Genomic DNA, 14,020 nt, shown 5'->3' with positions numbered 1-14,020 from the left:
TTCTCCCTCACCTGAGGATATTTTCCATTGATCTTTAGAGAGTGTGGAAGAGAGAGGGAAAGACAAGAGAGAGGGAAAGACAGACAGAAACATCCATGTGAGAGAAAGACATCGCTTGGTTGCCTCCTGCATGTGCCCTAACCAAGGCAGGGACTGGGGAGGAGCCTGCAGCCAAGGTACGTGCCTTTGACTGGAATTGAATCCAGGACCCTTCTGTCCGCAGGCTGATGCTCTATCCACTGAGCCAAACTGGCTAGGGCAGTTTCTTTCTTTATTTTTTTTTAAATAAAATCTCTATTGTTGAAAGTATTTTCCCCCATTGACCCCTTCTAGCCCACCTCTGCCCCCGACCCCACGCATTCACCACATTCTGTGTCCCTTTTTTATGCATATATGCATACAAGTTATTGTAGTTTCTGTGTTTGTTTTAATGTGGACAGTTTACTTAATTCTGCTCAGTTTTTATGCATCTATCCAAGGCTAGTCCTACTACTACCTGGTAGGGTTGTTTTGCGGATTCAATCAGATCTGGCAAAGTGCCTATTATATGCCAGGCACCGAAAAATCATGCGAGCATCTCATTTAGAAATGTTGGCCCCTCCCCCCACTTCCTATGTGACATATATGTCACGCCTGGGAGTGTATTTGGAAGTCAGGGAATGGAGTGGCTGTGTTAAAATTGAAGAAAAGATACGTGTAAACCAAATCCATGCCAGCTACACTGTGGGTCACATGATCAACCAACCCACACAGAGTGGAGCGGTCCTTCCAGCACAGAGGCTGGCCTCCTGTCTCCCACCTCCAGGCTGACTTGCCTTCCCTTCCCTTCAATGCTACTGCTTTTCTCCACAGGGTAGGTGAGGCCTCCCCGGGAAGCCCTGAATAGGCATTCTGGTGCCAGGTGCAATGCCAACATGACTGACGCCTTATCTTCCGAATGTTTTTGATACTCTTGTTCCACAAAAGTGACAATATCAGACTTTGTTTATGCTTTACGGGATTAGGTAATGAGAGGCCCCCTGGTGCGAGGCCATTTCAGATAGCGATTGGTTGGCAGAAAATACCGATGCCTTTTATTCTGGCAGAAACACAAAGGTCTTTCCTTCTGAGGTGGTCTCTGTCTCCTGGTCAGTAATGTATGCACCGTGGCTGGCGGCAGTTCCTGGGCTTCAAACTGGGACGCTGGAAACTTGGTCACGAAGATTTGGTGTGAATAAGGGAGCTTTAAAATATTTGGAGCCCTGAATTTGGCTCCATGGCCACTCACCAGAAGTTGGTTTTATAGCATGGAGACGTTTGCTTAAATTTTCATTGAATTTAAAAGAATATTTATTGAGTCCAGTGTTGGAAAAGTGTTTGCTGTTTTATTAAATATCTCAAGGAGTTTAAAGTTGTGTTTGAAAGAAAACTGTTTGAAATACAATGAAAGCTGGATTGGTGTACATTTATCTTTTCTTCTACTAACGACTCGTTTCTTTTGACTCCTGTGTCCCAAGACTGTATGCCTTCTTCTCTAATAAGTCATAAAAATGTTCTAGACTGTAATTCATTGGCTACTGCAGTCGTTTAGTTGGGAATGAGGCTGTAGGAAAATATAAAAGGAATTTATATAATGATATATACATATAGTCATTTATATGTACTCCAGTTCCATGTACATTTATCTATATGCCTTTGTCAAAATTATCTATCAGAAATCTTAAAATTGCATTTCTTGAAATAAAAGCAAAGAAATGTAGTTTCTTTTGTATATTAATTTACACACCCACCAGAAAAGTATGAGAGTTACCATATAGCGACATCCTTACCAATACTTACTATTGACTGATAGCTCGATTTGGATCCATTTTATTTGTATAAAATGGTATTTCATAGCTGTTTCAACCTGCATTTTCTGATCAGCAGTTGGCTGGCATCTTTTCTTAGGACTATTGACCTGCTGAACTTAATCTTCTGTGAACTGCCTTAGTCAGAAGAAATAAAGAAATGTATCAATTCCTTCCTTTATGATTTGTACTCCCCCCCCCTTTTTTTTTTTTAATCTGCACCTGATTATGACTCTTCCATCTGAGAAGTTTTCCATCTGAGCCATTGGAAGGATGGAGTTGCTGTTGTTATCATGGGGATGATGTGGAAGGAGCAAGTGTGGAGAGGAAGACCGGAAGTCAGTTTTGGACATAAAAAGTGAGATTTCTCTTAAATATTCATGTAGAGATGTAGAACAAGTAGGGGAATATACAAGGCTGGAGTTCAGGGCAGAGGTCTGGGTTGGAAATGTACCTGGGAAACATCATGCTATTTAAAGCTATAAGACTGGATGAAGTTACCCAGAAAATAAGTAAAATCATAAAAAGAAGAAGTTCAAGGACCGATCTTGGGAGCACGTCTATCGTTAGAGGCTTGGGATGGATCTGAGGAGGGCTGTGCAGAGACTGAGAAAAGTCTCCAGGGAGGTAGTGATGGTGATAAAGTTCTGGAGCCCAGAGAAGACATTGTTTAAAGAAAGAAATAATCCATCTCCATTGCTGTCGAGGGGTCAGAATGATGAGGCCTAAGAATTGGCCGTTGGATTCTCCAGTATGAAGATCATCGGTGACACAGACAAGAGCAGTTTAGTGGAATGGCCGTGGTGACAGAATGATTGGAATAGGGTTAGCGGATAATAGAAAGTGTTGAATTGGAGGCAGCAAATAGAGATCACTTTTTGAGTTTTGCTGTATTGTGGAGCAGAGAAATGGGACAGAAGCTATAAAAGAAAATAAGGGTTAAGAGCTTTTTTTGTGTGTGTTTTTTAAAAGATGGGAAATATAGCATGTTTATAGACCCACAAGTATGCTAATGGGTGCTTAAGTAGAGTGGGAAATTAATGATGTAGGAGAATTGCTGGAGCCCTCCACTTGAGTGGTAAGAGTGGATAGGATCTAGTGCACAGAGCGGAAGGGTTGGCCTTAAGGAAATAGACATCCCTCGTAATAGGAGGGAAGAGAGAATATTGTGCATGGGCCCCGCTGCAGGCAGGTAAGGAGAAACAGTGGGAAGGCTTTGGAAGTTCTCTTCCGGTTGCCTCCATTCCATTAGCTGGGGCAGAGGATGTGTGGGGGCCACGTTGGAAGTTTGAGGAAAGAGGGGCAAGGTATGGAACAGTTGTCTAGGACAGTGGAAGGATGGATAACATGGTAGTATAGGTTAGGATTGTCTGACCACACTGGGGACTCTGCTGCTCGAGGATCATGGTCATGAATTGAAAATGTGACCAGTTAGTCCAGCTGAGTGTGTTTCTCTAGCAAAGTTAAAAATCATTGGTACTGCTGTGGAACTGGTAAAGATTGGGTTTAGCTGGGTTTAGTGCTTTGATAGGTGACTAGGATGAAATGAGAAGAGGGGTTTCTAGGAGGTGATTATTGTGAAGGCCTGGCATCTAAACTGGCTAAAAAGATACTTGGGGACAAGAAAAGAGTGAATGATGGATGAAAACATTACAGATCAATGGCTTGCAGGTATGGCGAGTGAAGGAATTGTTAGAGATACTTGGAGGGGAAAAGGAAGAAGTAGAGAATTGGGTGGAGGAGTTGCTATCATTAATAGTTTTAGAAAAGTGGCATTTTCATTTTTTTATCTGATTTTTAGTAGGCAGTTATGTTAAAGAATTATCTTCATCTGATCTCACACATTGTTAATATCCAATGAACCAACATAAATTTCTCTAAAGAAACTCTAAAATGAAAAAAAAAATTTATATTTAGTTTTCAAAAATAGTTTTTAAAACCATAAATGCCTTGCTGTGTTTTGCTGGTCCTTTACAATATGCTTCAGAATGACTTTGGCAAATCCAGTGAGTTTAGACTTTCTGGTTTGTAGTTCTGGCGCTTTAAGCTAGCTTTGCACGGGGACTTGATGAATGTCTTACTGCAGCACACAAGAGTGCATTGTAAAGCTACTTTGAAATTGAAGTGAAAGTAGTGGGCACTTTGTGAGAAGCATGAAGGACTTAAGATTTTCTGGTGGAACAGTGTGTTAGATGCTGCTATGGACAGGAGGTAAAATCTGTCTCAATTTTTCATATTTTCATACACGAAAGCTTTTTTTATTTTCACACTCAAGGTCCAATGCACAAAGATTTGTACAAGAATGGGCCTTCCTTCCCCTGGCTGTGGCACTGCCTTCACTCCAGCCGGAACCACCTTTCCACCTTCCCACGCTGCCCAGAGGTCCGGAGTAGCTGGGGCACTTGGTGCCTGCACATGCAAATTAACCTGCCATTTTTCTTAATTTGCATACTCCTGATTGGCTGATGGGTGTTGTGAAGGTACAGTCTATTTGCATCTTACTCTTTTATTAGTGTGGATAGAATGACATAAGCTTAATGCTAACTCCTTATATATACATTAGAGGCCTGGTGCACAAAATTTGTGTGTGTGTGTGTGTCTGGGGCGGACCTCAGCTCGGCCTGCAATGACGCCAGCATCCCATGTGTCCCGGCTGGCCTCTGGCCAGAGGCATGCCCTCCCTCCTTCCACAGGCTGGGGTGTGCGGGACGCTGGGGCTCCGTGCCAGGGCAATGCCAGTAGCGTCCAGTGCCCCAGCCACTATGGGCATTGCCACCTTTGTGACAGAGTGACGATTAATTTGCATATTACCCTTTTGTTAGACAGGATATATTTATGCTACTTATGCAAAAATGTAAGTAAATGATATTTTAGTCATGGGAAATTCTACAAAGTGTGGTCCACTTTAAAAAGAATATTAATACTGAGGCTTATGGTAACTTGCTCTTTAAGAATTATTTTACTTGTCACTGATTTAGAGCATGACTGCTTCATTTTTAATAACTGATATAATTAACACTTCTTTCACTTAATAAAAACAAGAACTCGAGGTATCAACAGGGTGATTCTCTGGAGTCAACAACTTCTTTCCCAGGAGACCTGCAGGTTTAACTTGACCCTGCCCCCAGAAGTTATTCCTTAGCAAGGTAAGCAGAATGAAGTCCACTGAATCCCAGAGTGTTAATTACATTAGAAATAGCATTTGTGTAGATTTGGTGCTATTCCTTGAGGAACAGGTGGCTATGTATTTTCACTTTAAGGTATTGTAGGCACCTTTGGAGTCAACATGGAAGACTTTGGGTAGGCTGGACTTGTATCTGTCTGCTGGTGACTACCTTATTCAGGTCCACACTGTTTTTTTAGGAGTAGGATCTGACATTAGTATTTGATGTTCTGTTTTCTCTGGCTCCTTTATTTTTTCAAATGAAGTTGGACTTTATAAATACCCGAGCTTTGGGGACATGCCCTGATGAGGTAGTCACCTGCCTTGGGTGAAAGGTATGACTTGGCCAAAACCACAAGTTTCCCCAACTTAAAAATAGACGTGTCTCCGGCTTAAGGAATAATATCTGTTAGCTGCCCACATGGGGCATTTTAGGTTTGGGCCTGTTGACTGTTCCGAAATGGCCAGTTTCCATGATTCCCAGTGTCCTGTGACAGTTTTCCCCTAATGATTCCTGGCTCTCTTTCCTCGGACTTGCAGGCTCAAGAAAGGCAGCTCTGTGGGCTAGCAGACAGTGCGGCTTCCGCAGGCCACGCCAGCAGGGTTTGATGTGTCACTCGCTGGGCTAAATTGAGTGAGTAGCATGCTGGCCGTGGGACAACCTGGCCAACTGTACATCATACAATCCCGTATGTGTTGCTACGGATCAACTCCGAAATGGCCATTTCTCTCTATGAGCGGAGCCTACTGAAATAATATGCCGGAGAAATCATATATATGTCATTTTTGACACAAGTGTTAGTCCTTGGATACCAGTTGTGTGGTGTTTTTCTAACCGAATTATTTCTAGAAAACGAATGTTATTTTTAATCTTGTAAGTGGCCTCAGGGCAAGGTGTTTTCCAATAGGGTGTGTCAACTGTCCCCCCCCCCCCCCCCCAGCAAGGCAAATGTCTGTGTGGGAAAGATGTCCTCCCTGGCAGGAGGAAATGACTCAGCCCAGGAAACTTGGGGTGTCTGCCTTCTGAGCTCTATCCCCTGAGGCCCCAGGCCTGGCTTCTGCCCTCACAGCTCCAGTCCACTTCACCCTCCTTCTGCTGGAGCACAAGGTGGGTGGCTCCACAGGGAATTTTGTGCATTGGCCCTTTAAGAGGGTGCCTGAATTTTCAGCTGTCACTCCCTGGCAGACAGCACCCCGCTGCTTTTCACAGCCAGATGTTATGTGGGTATCCGTCTCAGTGTTGGTGCTTTCTGCTGGGGGGCCCAGCTTGGCGATTAGATCCCAGAATTCTCAGTGGCAACCGCCCACAGCTGAGATATCTCTCTGGGACACTCGTTGCTGTCTGTGGTCCCCTGGCCAGCCCTTTCATGCCTCCCCATCTCCTACCAGTCTCTATTGGGTCTTCACTTTCAGTCCTCAGGCATCGGGGTTCTCTCCTGGGAGTTGCCAGTTGGTTATTTCGGAAGTTTTTCTGTGTTTTAGTTGTAATCCCCATTTCTTCCTGGGAGCATGTCTGTGCAGCATCCACTGACTCTGTCACCATTTTTAATTTTAATGTCTCTTATTTAAACCACCCAGTCTGGTGGTACTCCCTTATAGAAGCCCTAGCAAACTAGTATATCAACCAAGTATGAGCAAGAGAATAAGAAGGTAATATTTTATAATTAAATAGGTAAATGCAAGTTTTAAAACCATCATTTGGATTACAAATGAGCTATGAAACTATGGTTAAGCCCCTCTGTTGCCAGTTGCCAGTGAGGAGGTAGGACTTCAGTAGAAAACTACGCAATTTTAGATCTGGAAGGACCTTAGACAACATCTATTGCAGCCTCCTTATATATTGAGGAGGAAACTAACCCCTGGAATGCTTAGAGGATTCATCCAGGGAGGACTCATCCAGGGGCTTATGGTTAATTATTGGCATATCCACACCTAGAAACCTGGTCTCTTTCTTCCTGGTTTGAGGCCAGGCCCAACCCTTTTTCTTCCCAAGGCTGTATCCTATATAATAAAGAGGTAATATGCAAATTAACACTCATGCCCTCATAAGATGGCTGCCTATGATGAGGCTGGCAGGGGTGTTAGTGAGGAATGACCAAATGACCAAACAATAGGCTGCATGGGGAGACCAGGCCAGCAGGGGAGTTAGTGAGGGACGACCAAACGAATGAACAAGCAGGCCGCGTGGGGTGACCAGGTTGGTGGGAGGCGCGGGGGGTGGGGGGTGGGGAGCTTGTGAGGGGCAACCAGGCCAACGGGGGGGGGGTGATTAAGCTGGCAGGGGGGCAGTGAGGGGTGACTAGGCTGGTGGGGGGACAGTTAGGGGTGACCAAGCCAGCAGAGGGGAGCAGTAAGGGATGACCAGGCCAGCAGGGGGGGGCAGTAAGGGGTGACCAGGCTAGCGGGGGAAGGGGGCAGTTAGGGCAACCAGGCCAGAAGGGAGGGGGAAGTTGGGGTGATCTGGCCAGCAGTGGGGGGCAGTTAGGGACAACCAGGCCGGCAAGGGGGCAGTTAGGGGTGATCAGGCTAGCAAGCAGAGGCAGTGAGTGGCGATCAGGGTGGCAGGGAGATAGTTAGGGGTGACCAGGCAGGTAGGCAGGTGAGCGATTAGGAGCTAGTGGTCCAGGATTGTGAAAGGGATCCCCAGGGTTGGGCCTAAACCAGCAGTCAGACATCCCCTGAGGGGTCCCAGACTGGAGAGGGTGCAGGCCTGGCTGAGGAGACCCTCCCCCCCTCTATGCATGAATTTCATGCACTGGTCCTCTAGTCTATATATAATCAAGTTCTGTTGTTTTGGGAAAACTGATTTTGAGAAGCAACCTGTTTTTTTTTTTTTTTTTCCTCCCTCTTGTCCTTTCTTTTTTATGTTAAAAATATTTTTCACATACAAAAAGACATAAAGAATAACATAATAATCACCACCCACTTTAAGCTTTTAAAATATTAAACATCTAATTAAAGTTCCTTCTCTGGTCTTATTTTCCTCCCATCCCCTAGAGGTAAATACTATCCTGAATTTGACATTTAACTTTCATATATATATATATATATATATATATATATATATATATATATATATATATATGTATGTATTGGAGGCCTGTGAATGACATTTGTGCACTGGTGGGGGGAGGTCCCTCAGCCCGGCCTGCACCCTCTTGAAGTCCAGGACCCCTCAGGAGATGGAGATGTCCACCTGCCAGATGTCCGTCTGGCTGAGCGGCGCTCCCACACTGACCACCAGGGAACAGCTCCTGCATTGAGCGTCTGCCCTCTGGTGGTCAGTGCACATCATCCACCATTCGGTCTATTTGCATATTAGCTTTTTATTATATAGGATAATAATTTTATTTAAAAAATGAATGTTTTACCAAACAATAAAAAGTATCATTATACATATATTAAAGATTATATAAAAGGTATCATTTCAAATGTATCTTTCTCAATTTGTTTTTATTTCATTCAGTTTTGTTTGATATTTATCCTTGTTGCTGTATATGTTGCTCCATTTCATTCATTTCCACTGCTATTTAGCTTTTATTTTGTTAATATATTATACTACATTTCACTATTCTCTTGCTGGTATTTAGGCTATTTCTAATTTAAAATGTTTCTGCTGCAAAAATAGTCATATATATCAATAGTTCCTTGTATATATGTGTGTGTGTATGTGTGTGTGTGTGAGAGAGAGAGAGAGAAAGTTAATTTAGAGTCTGCATCTGCGGGCAGAATTGCTAAGCCAAATGTTGTGGACATTTTCATTTTTCTCAGATACTGCCAGATTGTCTGCAAAGTGGTCCCACTTACTAGTATGGAGTTGCTGTTGCTGTACATCCTTGCTAGCAGTGATTTTGTGCCAATCAAACACACTTTCATGTCTGTAGTTATGAATGAGTATTAGCATCTCTTCCATGTTTATTTGTCATTTAGGGTTTTTTAAGTGTATCTTTATTTTTTCTTTTTTTATTAAGGCTCCAGAGCCATTTGAACCCCCATTGCAGGTTTCCAGGAGAGCTGGCTTTCTAAACTCCACACCTAAGACAGTCAATCTTAGTAGAATGGGCCACTTCTAGCCTAGCAGCGAGTATTATTAGATCTGGGCCTTTCCCTCTAAGATTCTGGTTTGAAGAGCACAAAATGAGGATACTACTAGTATAATGATTACTTTTATTTGCACAATGCAAATGCCAGTTCTATGTATGACCAATCATTATGTTACATTAATCCTTAAAGAATAATGAAACTCCTGGCATAGGCCAAACAGTGAGATTCTTGCTTTTATTGTTAGATTTTTCTATCCTGTGTATTTTGTAATCTCATAATTGCCTGGGATAGAAGAAAAGAGGACCCATCCTTAGCTTTTCATGAGCGTGTCCAGAAGTCTTCAAACATTAAATAGCCATAATTCTGTATGTTATTCTTAATTCACTATCAAAAGAAATAGGTAGCAAACACACGTTTTTAAGATGAGTGATAATCGTCATATTTTCTGTTTATCTTTGGTATCTCTGTCTTAGGCAGGGAGTTAAGAACTTCCTCTGCAAGTCTTCATTCTGCTCATAGTCTTGGGAACTCAGGGTTCCCAGTGAAACATGCTCCATGAACTCTGTACTTTCACTAAAAGAGCAACTATGACTTGGCATGCATGCTGAGTAAGAACATTGAAGCTAATCAAATAAAACTACCTGCCCCCAAGTCAGTGTAATGTCTTTTGCTCTAAAATAGGAGACATTTGCTTGTACTATATTATTGATTTTTCAAATGACTCTTTAAGGTAGTTAAGAGCATCCAGTTTGACAAAAAGTAAAGCTAACAAACCCAATGAGCTTGTGTTTTAAAATGTGACAGGAGTGAAGTGCAAAGATAAGTCTGTTCTCATCTTTAATGAAATAGTAGGACCTACTGACTGAAATTAAAACCTATCCCAAATGGTTGCATGAAGGTTAGACGAGGAAACATAAGTGAGTTTATAGGTTTAGAGCTTGCCTCCCACGTAATCAGCTCTGGGTTAAGTGTTGCTATTATTAATTGCTATTTTATTACTATTATTTGATGTCTCTCCATAGAGCAAACCTGTGTTGTCTTTTCCATGAAGAGACGACATCCTTTCCTACTTTTAATGCCTTTGTTTTCTGTCAAAATCTCTTGAGTCTGCAGATTAGCTAGAATGGAATTCAAAACGTGGAATATCTATGATGTTGGTTGGATATTCATCACATGTATTCCCACTCCGTTCTTGCTGCTCTGTAAATAAATCCATCCCTGGAAAATATAATTGCCTCTTTCTGAGCTTTGGACTAGTGTCTCCAAGTAATCCTTTTTGTGATCTCTAGCTTACTTTAGGATTCTTCTTCCAACTGTAAGCGCTTGTTCTCATTAATGCCTGCTTTCTGGGACATCACTGGGTGTGTATTGATGTTCCTGGGTTATAGTTTGGTCTCCCGATGCAGGACTTTCTTACCCAGATGAAACGGTGCTCAGGGCCATTTCTGATTTCCTCGTCAGAGGCCCTGTCTCTGTAAGTCTGGGCTGCTTGTCTTTTAAAGCTCTTTATAATCTCATTTGTTCCAGGGCCACACATCTTCGAGCCAAATCCTCTCTGTCCTTTAGGCTTCTGCAGAAGCTGGAAAAGGCCCTGGGGACCCTCCAAAGTACACACCATCCACAGATGAAAGAGCAGAGTAAGAGGAAACATGAAGCTCATGTTCCAAGAGTGGATCCTACTCCAAAGAATTAAAACACTCACCACTGGAGACTGCTCGTGTTTAAAGTCACTCATCCTCAGGGAAGGAGATTGGTGCTTTTCTTGACCTTTCTGACTCTGTCGATCTAAATAATATATTTGGAAAGTTCCAACACCGGCAAGATTGATTTATTCCAACCTGCAAACCTTCTTTAGTGTCCGCTGTGTGGAAATTTTCTCATCAGCCATAAGAAAGCTGCTTTATAGTCAGAGCAGGTCACATAGTTCCCTAAAGCAAATAGCAGGCCAGCTTATCTGAATGCCATGAAGGAAATCGTTATTCTTTTTTCCTTGGTTTCTCGGTAATAGCTGGGACGTTAATAATCAGATCTCATTTAGGTTGTGCATGAGCATGAGAATATTTAATAAGCACTATTAGACTGTGATGTTGTCCTGGTGGAGAAGCACAAACATAAAAGCGCAAGGCATATTTAAGGCCCATTTTCACACTAAGGCAAGGCAACTTAAGATAACAAATAGGGCTTTGGATGGCACCAGAGGTAATTGGTGGAACTTGCCGACCATGCACATGAACTTCTAATGGAGGCAGTATATGTAATGTTTAAAGGGCATTAGTGCCTCAGTGAAACATCCAGGTTCGTGTCCTGGACAGACCACTTACCTGTGACCTTGAACAGGTTATTTACCCTTTCGGCGCCTCCATTTTTCCCTCTGTGTAATGGGTGCAACAATAGTACCTACCTTAAAGATTGTTGTTGAGTTTACAGTGCCCTTAGAACAGTGTCTGGCACATAAATTTCAGCCACTATGACTCCTTGTATGCTCTCCTCTTGTTTCTAACCTGACACTTTCTTCATCTTTTCTTTCCTTCTTTTCAGTTTTCCAACTTGTCAATTCTTTAATTTTTGGATCTCCTAAGGGCCCTCCAGCCCTGGCCGTCCCTTTGGTCTCTTCAGGACCACCTCTTGTAGTGAAATGAGCCACCCTTTCTATTTACAGTGTCCAAATTTGAGCTCCTTCTTCGGATCATGGAACCCAGATGTTCATTCTAGCTTAGGGAAGGTGAACATAAGTGGTGTCCGCTGAGATGGGCGTTTATTGCTGGGAGGCAAGAAGTGTTGATTCAGACGGAGATGATATTATAGGCGATGGGGCTGACGCGTTTGTGTATGAGTTCTCTTCTCCTCAGGGTGGTACCCACACTTCTGTCTAAATTAGGATTTAAACATTAGGCCATTGTTAGCTGCTCGCCAAATTTTCAGTCTTATTTGACAAAAGGGACAAAAACACAAACCCTGTGTATTAGATCCCCAGGCTGTGTAGATCTAAGCATGCTGAGAGTAGCCTGTTGCCCTGATGAACTACTTAGAAGTTTCAGAGGGAATAAAGTCTTCTTCTTTTGTTTTAGATGGAGTGAATGAAAAACAATAACTAATCAATCCAGAGCAATAACTTTTGGTCAAAAATGAGATAGTTAACTTAGTTGCCTGCCTGCTGTATTTATAGTTGAGAAACTTAGCAGATATCATCTTAACTAAGTGGTCAGAATTAACACCACCAACAATACAATATATTAATACCCCAATGCAGTACACTGTGGAGGACACAAATCACAGTTATGTAAAAATGCATAACCTCAATACAATCATGAGAAAACATCAGACAAATTCAAATCGAGAGAATATACCAAATACCGACAATTGACCAGTATTCATCCGAAGTGTTAAAGTCATGAAGGATAAGATTGAGGACCTGTCACAGACTGGAGAATATTAAGGAACCATAACAACTAAATGCACTGTGGGATCCTAGATTGGATCCTGGAGCAGAAGAGGATCATTAATAACTGGTGAAATTTGAATAAGGTCTGTAGTTTAACTAATATATGCCAATAGTATATGCCAATGTTGGTTTCCTAGTTTTAATCATTGTACTATGGTTATATAAGTTGTTAATATTAGGGAAAGCTGAGTAAAGAGTACATATGAACTTGGTACAAATTTCTGCAATTTTTATGTAAATTTAAAATTATTTTAATATTAAATATAAAAAAGAAGAAACTAAAATAGGTAAAATAGAAGAAACCATAGGTACATTTTTAAACATAATAAAAAGGTTTAGAAGATAATATTGAGGAAAATTCCCAGGAAGTAGAGGAGAAAAGTCAGAGATATAGAAAATATAAGAAAACTAGAGGCACAATGCACGAAATTTGTGCACTGGAGGGGGGGGGGGAATTCCTCAGCCCAGCCTGTGCCCTCTCGCAGCCCAGGAGCCTTCAAGGGATGTCTGACTGACAGCTTGCTCGCTGTGGGGAGTGGGCCTAAGCCAGCAGTCAGACATCCTTAGCACTGCTGCAGAGGAGGGAGAGACTCCCGTCACTGCCACTGTGCTTACCGGCCATGAGCCCGGTTTCTGGCTAAGCAGCACTCCCCCTGTTGAAGCACACTGACCACCAGGGGGAAGCTGCATTGAGCATCTGCCTCCTAGTGGTCAGTGTCGTCATAGCAACCAGTTATTCCGCTGTTCGGTCTATTTGCATACTAGCCTTTTATTATATAGGATTAGAGTATCAGTATTGGAGCACCAACATCTCAGTCACAGGAAATCCAAAAAGAAGGAGAAATGGGAGGGAAAAGTCATCAAAGAAATTGGTCAATAAAACCACAGAACTGTTTTGTTTTTTTAAATATATTTTATTGATTTTTTACAGAGAGAAAGAGAGAGGGATAGAGAGTTAGAAACATCAATGAGAGAGAATCATCGATCAGCTGCCTCTTACACACCCCTACTGGGGATGGGCCCGCAACCAATGTACATGCCCTTCACCGGAATTGAACCTGGGACCTTTCAGTCCACAGGTTGACGCTCTATCCATTGAGCTAAACCGGCTTCGACAAAACCACAGCACTGTTGCTCAACCGGTTTGGCTCAGTGGATAGAGCATTGGCCTGTGGACTGAAAGGTCCCAGGTTCAATTCCGGTCAAGGGCATGTACTGTGCTTGTGCTTGTGGGCACATCCCCACTAGGAGGTGTGCAGGAGGCAGCTGATCGATGTTTCTCTCTCATCGATGTCTCTAGTTCTCTATCTCTCTCCCTTATTCTCTGAAAAAAAAAAAATCAATAAAATATATATATTTTTAAAAACCCTGCAGAACTGTAGGACATGAATTTCCATATTGACAAGTCCCATTAAGCACTCAGCACAGTATACACAAGTGGACCCACACTGAAGCTTACTGGTGTGACATTGCAAAGTATGTAGGATAAAAAGCTTTCAGAGGAAAGGGAGGAAATAAACAGGTTACATATCCAACGTGAAGAAT

The 14,020-nt window shown here is 42.5% G+C and overlaps 1 protein-coding gene across 1 annotated transcript in view; it reads left to right on the top strand.

Moving 5' to 3' along the window:
* Window positions 1-2,118: 2,118 nt before the first annotated feature.
* CRACD (capping protein inhibiting regulator of actin dynamics) overlaps window positions 2,119-14,020 on the top strand; it is a 169,699-nt gene continuing 157,797 nt past the window's right edge. Inside the window, exon 1 of the mRNA XM_084899141.1 lies at window positions 2,119-2,184. The gene's annotated coding sequence lies outside the window, so the exon portion shown is untranslated. The remainder of the gene's footprint in view (window positions 2,185-14,020) is intronic.

This window comes from Pipistrellus hanaki (assembly GCF_964339955.1).
Source record: "Pipistrellus hanaki genome assembly, chromosome: 1".
Taxonomy (NCBI): Eukaryota; Metazoa; Chordata; class Mammalia; order Chiroptera; family Vespertilionidae; genus Pipistrellus; species Pipistrellus hanaki.
Note: the sequence above shows the minus strand (reverse complement) of the source record. Positions and strands in the feature narration are given on the sequence as shown.